We start from the raw sequence: 6,205 nt of genomic DNA on the forward strand, positions 1-6,205 counted from the left end.
CCAAATAGCACAGAAACAAAATCATGAGCTTTGCAGTATAATTTGTTAAAACAAATGTTGTGAAGATTTATATGAACATCGTATAAATAAAACTATATATTATTGTTGAATGCCTTATTCATCCACTTTTTTTTAATGATATACTAATTGAAATGAATATAGTTGCAAATTGTAATTTTTGTGTGATGATTTTCTTTTACATTTTAATGTGATAAGTTTCATTACAAAGGTAACAAATTATGAACTCGTGTATAGTTGTAGTATATTCATCTGCACACTAAGAATGGATTTGTTCACTGTGTCCCATTTTGCCTTTTTCATCTTTCGACGACATCGGACTTGACATTTTTCGAGCAACTCGTTTGGTGCTTCTAGAGGACGCTACCGGTACATCTAATCAATATGCCCAGTTTTATTATCGGGTTATTCATCTACTATTGTAAATTAATACGCGCTGTTATGATTATTTCGTGTTCTTTATTATGTGTGTAAGGTTATAATATCTTTATCCTAGGAGTATAATCTGTTGATTTCAGATGGAGTCTCGGTTCCTTTGATAACTCTTTAATTTTTTATATAATATAAATATGAACAAAAATAATGTGATCATAATTGTCATTGCAGGAATGATGTATTATGTTTGACCCTGATATTTCTGACATTTCGAATATTTTCTGATATACATACATAAGAAGTAGAGCAATATCAAATTCACAAAATATGGATAGTTCTTTGACATCTTTAACAATACAACAGTAATAAAAGGTGAACTTGAACAAGAGGCTCTCAGCAGCCTGAATCACTCCCCTGGTTGATTTTTGCGTTACAAAGTCTTTAAATTTAACAAGAAGTCGTTTAACAATTTGGCTCAAGACGACTTTGGTAGGACTTATCATAATGGTCATTTCAGAATTTGACAGTTTCTTTCTATCTATCATTGTTTTCAAGATAACGACCGGAAACTGTACATAAAACCCGTCATTGTTCCCCTTTCAAGGGCAATATCGCTTACAAGGAGTCGTCTGACAACTTTTATCCCTGAAAACTTTTGTAGTCCTAATAAAAAGGATCATTTCAACCATTGAAAGAATTTAGCTAGACTACTGCTTTTAGGAGATAAATACGAAAAACTACTATCTGATCCCTATGTTTTATTTTCAGTAACAGCGGCCATGTTTTAACGGATTAAAAATCCCCAAATCAGCTGTATGCAGGATACATTCATACCAAGGAACATTCATAACAAGTTTTGCTCAAAGTGGTCAAATAGTGTCAGAGAAGAAGATTTTTGAAAGGAAAAGTAATTAAGGGAACCATGCTTATAGCAGTAATCAAAAGAATGCAATCCAGGGACAAAGACCAGACATGGAAAACAGACATACACAACAAAGAACATGAAGTAACTAAAATCATACATACAAAGTAACAAAAACAAATGAGCAAATCGGACTCCACTGAAAACGGGGAGTATGGTTAAGATGCACCGGTAGGGTAAGTGTCCTCTGCTTTTCTAGAAACACCCGCCGAGTTGCTCATAAAAAAGTCAAGTCCGGGGTAGGCAAACGAGGAAACAAAAACTATGACATGTTGAATAAATCAGTTTTCATGGTGCAGATGACTACACCATAACGATTCACGACTTCATGATGACGACAATAAAACTTCTATAGTGATGACTCCAATCTTGTAGCAACATAATCCTGTTCCAGAAACATCTTTGTTAGAGTTCGAGCGCGATAGAAAAAGTCTGCGTAGTTTCGGCAAGCCCTGGCATAACGTATGAGTTGTGATATGAACACTCCAAATGCAGGTGCTAAAGGGATGTTACCACAGATGAAAGGAAAATTGACAATACTGAATGAAAAGTCATCACGTTTGTCGTAAAGTAAGTCAATACTTTTCCTTTACCATCGATTTCTAAGTGTAGGTCAAGATATGAGGCTGTCTTCACAGTGTCTGTTGTATCCTTTATCTAAAGTTCTTTGGTGTAGATGCGATGTATCGAATCCCCGAAATTAGGATTGTTTAAAGATAATACGTCATCTATATAACATTAAAGATAGTAAAATAAAAACGTCAAAAAAGGACAATAACGCCAATATTGCTTAAAGAATTAAAACGAAAATTTTGCCACAGGTAGATCTCATCATGCCTAACACTTTTAGCCTACGTCAGAATTTGGCTATACCTAACGGTTTAGCGATATATGCAAACACTACTGTTTGACCCCAGTTTCTTTTTTTTGTAAAGGCTGCCATGTTTTGGACAAATAAAACATTCCAACATCACTTCTATGCACAATACTCCAAGAAATTTTCATACCAAGTATGGTTCCAATTCGTCAAGTAATGTCAGAGGTGCTTAAACTAACGGTTTGGAGATATAAGCAATAAAAACTATTGTCTGACCCTTATGTCCTATTTTAAGTAACGTCGGTCATGCTTTCGACGGAAAAATCCCCACATAAGATCTATGCAGGATACCCTACAGAACATTCATACAAAGTCTGGTTCCAATTAGTAAGGTAGTGTCATGGGAGAAGAGTTTTAAAAAATTGTTAACGACGACGGACGACGACAACCACGAAGACGGACGCCAAGTGATGGCTTGCAGTCCTCTAAAATAAGTGCAACGTGGAATGAAGAGTTCTTGTTATGCAAAACACTTATTTTACATACAAATTACAATTATTGGGGCCCCGTGCAGGTCCGGGTATCAAAAGAATAGGCTTGCAGCAGCGCTAAGCTTGTCGTAAAAGGCGACTATATACTGCTGAGAAACCTAGCTTAGGGCTAGGGCGCACAGCCCTCAGAGCAACTGGGTTGTGTGCCCCAGGTGGTGGCGCGTTACATGCTGGGGTTGTCAGGCTATAATATTATTTATGTTGTTTTTTTGTGTTTAGTTTTTGTTTTTGTGTTTTTTTTTTTCTTGTTTTGTTTTTTGTTTTGTTTTTTGTTCTTTGTTTTGTTTTGTTTTGTTTTGTTTTTGTTTGTTTGTTTATTTGTTAGTTTATTTGTTTTTTTTTACAAATTTACTTATTATGAAGTTGTATCTTAAAGCTAATACTGTCTCTTAAATGAGTAAGATATTTATTCTTTCATAAATCGATAATTATCATTGCCACTAGCATTTACTAAGTCAAGTTCTACATGTAATTTTATGTTTTTGTAAGAAATAGCAGATCTAGAAATGTTATTTGTTTAAATATGTGTTACACTTAAACAGTCAGTTTAGACACTTCAAGTGTAAACTAGTCGTACTTGTCTGATACTGAAACATTATCGTCCATCACAACCGAAATATTTTGTTCATTTGTAGTGGTATTGACAGCTCGATCAAGTCATAAAATTAAAAACAAACCACACAGTTAAATACTTATTCTTATTGAAAGATGATTTTGTACAAGTTAACTACGGACGCATTACTGTATTGCATATTAAGGGACAGGACACATTGCCTAGTAACAAATAGCCAATAGTATAACTACAATCAAATCACCTGTCGTCTCAGCGACTTTTAAACACCATATTTTTTTAAAAATATTATTACCAATTATTTATTAGTATGTGGTGTGATTTTGACCAAAGCAATTGAGTTATACCAATAATAACCGGATATTTATAAACATTGAAAGAGTAGTCAGGGGAACCAAGGTTATAGCGGTAATCAAAAGAATGTAATCAAGGGACAAAGACCAGACATGGAAAACAGACATACACAACAAATAACGTAAAGTAACTAAAAGCATACATACAAAGTAACAAAAGCAAAGGAGCAAAGAGTTGCCATCTGCGAATTTTTACAAAATGACAAACAAGCCGGCCCAAACAATAATCTTTGAAAAGTCTATTTTACAGTTTTGGTCGAATTCGTATCACTTTATTAGTACCTGAACATGAAAAAATCAAGTATATTTGCTTTCAAATGCAATTGTACATTTGTACTTTAAACCACATACTGTGTAAGAATCAATTAATTGGGACGTAATATTTGTCTCAAATTGATCTTTTTTTTGCCTTAAGGTTCAATACATTTAGAAAACAACCGAAAAACTATTTAGATTAATCCTGAAGCATCTGTGACGTAGACAATTTTGACAGCATGTAGCACATATAGGGGAAAAGTGCATGAACATTTTCCTGCAAATTTCCATCGTGCATTTCAACTAAATTTGACCTATCAACAGCTTAAAGATGCAATCTTTTCAAACACATTGATGGCTATTTCTGGAAGTTATCAGGTATAAATACTTGGTTAATGCAATAAAGTCTCTGTTTTTTTTTTTTACTTGCCTTATACAAATTTTGCCTGTTTATTAGACAGAGTACTTAAATGTTCAATTACAATTCTTTACACCTAATATAATCAATAGCTTTTTTAACAGATTGAAAACACTTAACTTAAAGAAAAATACTTTATGTAGCCTCAAACACAGATATGTCTACAAAATACCTAAAGATGATGACAATCGAATTGTATCCCAATATTAAGACCAGACAGGTCTTCTTTCAAAATGTTATGAGTCACTAGCTTTCCCAACATTATGATGATAAATATCTTGGAAGAATGTGAATAAAGATTATCTCTAATCAATAATAGTATGCAGCATACTATAACTGAAAGTAATGGAACTAGCTTTAATGATTCAGATTAAGACAAGCTATACAAACATTACACACTGGTAAAACTACAGACGAGCATTCCCAAACAGCAGAACACTTCACACATGTCGGAGGATTCATTAAGTCATCCTTAGTGATTCTAGCAAGTGTTTAAGAAAGGAACTCTGATGCATGTACGTAAGAAAGGGAAATATCCTACCAAAACTAATTCCTCCATATTTCTGACAAATTATTCAGAATCTATATTTAGACATTACATCAAATGTTAAATGGATTTATCATTCCAGTAATACATATTATGTTGATCAATGTGTGAAAGAAGAGGGTGTACGAAGGAGCACATTCGTACAAAAAGGTGCAAGCCTGCAGGAAATTCAGCAATACAACTAGACAAACAAAGTCGTTACAAGAAAGTTTCTCAGACAACTGATCTTGGTAGTATCAGATCTGACAATGATAAATCTGATTTCAACATTCAATATCATATAAGCATATATACATATAAGCGCAGCTAGGAAAACGTAATGCTCATTTATCTAAAAAAAAAAAAAGGCGGAACCCCAAAACTGCCTACATGATCTGTCAGGCATATATCCTCTCAAGACTTCCTTTCTTGAAGTACTTCCACTAAATTCCACTCAAATAGCAGAACTTCGTCTATTTTATTGCAAATCATTCAGAAGTTTTTAGTTACTACCAGTCCATACTGCAACTTAAGCTGTTTATCTACTTTATGTTACAATGACAATTGAGGCCGAAATGCATAAGAGATAAATAAGTATTCTGTTTTCAATCCTAGCTAGTGACAATATCGTCATATAGAATTTGATTGAAAGAAAACTGATTGTCAACAAATCCCGACAGCTTATTTTCTAGAGTGCAGAATATACACTAGAATTCTTAAATTAACCAACAGTAAAGAAGTTCTTGGATAAATCACCACCAAAAGTACATCATGGAAACGTAAAATCATTACAAGTATAGCAGACAGATAGACCAATACCCTGCCGGAAGCTCTGAGGAACAAAAGCACGATGAAATATTTCAATAAAGAGCTGCTGAAAACTAGATTTCGTCGATGAAGTGTGAAATAACATACCACATATAGCAACATCGACAGAAAATACCGAAGCGTCATCAGCGGGATGATTCGAATACGTCACAATCCACAATCATGTGTTAAAACGGGAACACATGAAACGTAGATTATCCACATACACAGTTTATCAAACTGAAGAAAAAAATTAAACATAAGAACTTGAAGATAAGGGAAATAAGATGTCACACAAATACAACTGCAACACTAAACTAACGCAGCTTTTGCCAAATGTCAAATATGTAGCAAAAAAGTGCATATTACGGCTAGGCTGCTAACGGAAATCTATTTATTCCAAGCAGATCAACAAAGATTCACTGGAAACACTACAGAACTAAATGCGACCTTTCCAGATCTAGCATATTTCCTTGTTTAATTTCCTTGTATGGTAAATACAATCATTAAAGTGGCAGAAAAGCTGGAGAATTAAATTCATTGTAATTGATTCATTGGAGAAAAACAAAACATGTTATTCAACATGCATAAA

This window comes from Perna viridis, chromosome 9 (genome assembly GCF_037379345.1).
Source record: "Perna viridis isolate PV_CMFRI_1.1 ecotype Kerala chromosome 9, ASM3737934v1, whole genome shotgun sequence".
In the NCBI taxonomy this organism is placed as follows: Eukaryota; Metazoa; Mollusca; class Bivalvia; order Mytilida; family Mytilidae; genus Perna; species Perna viridis.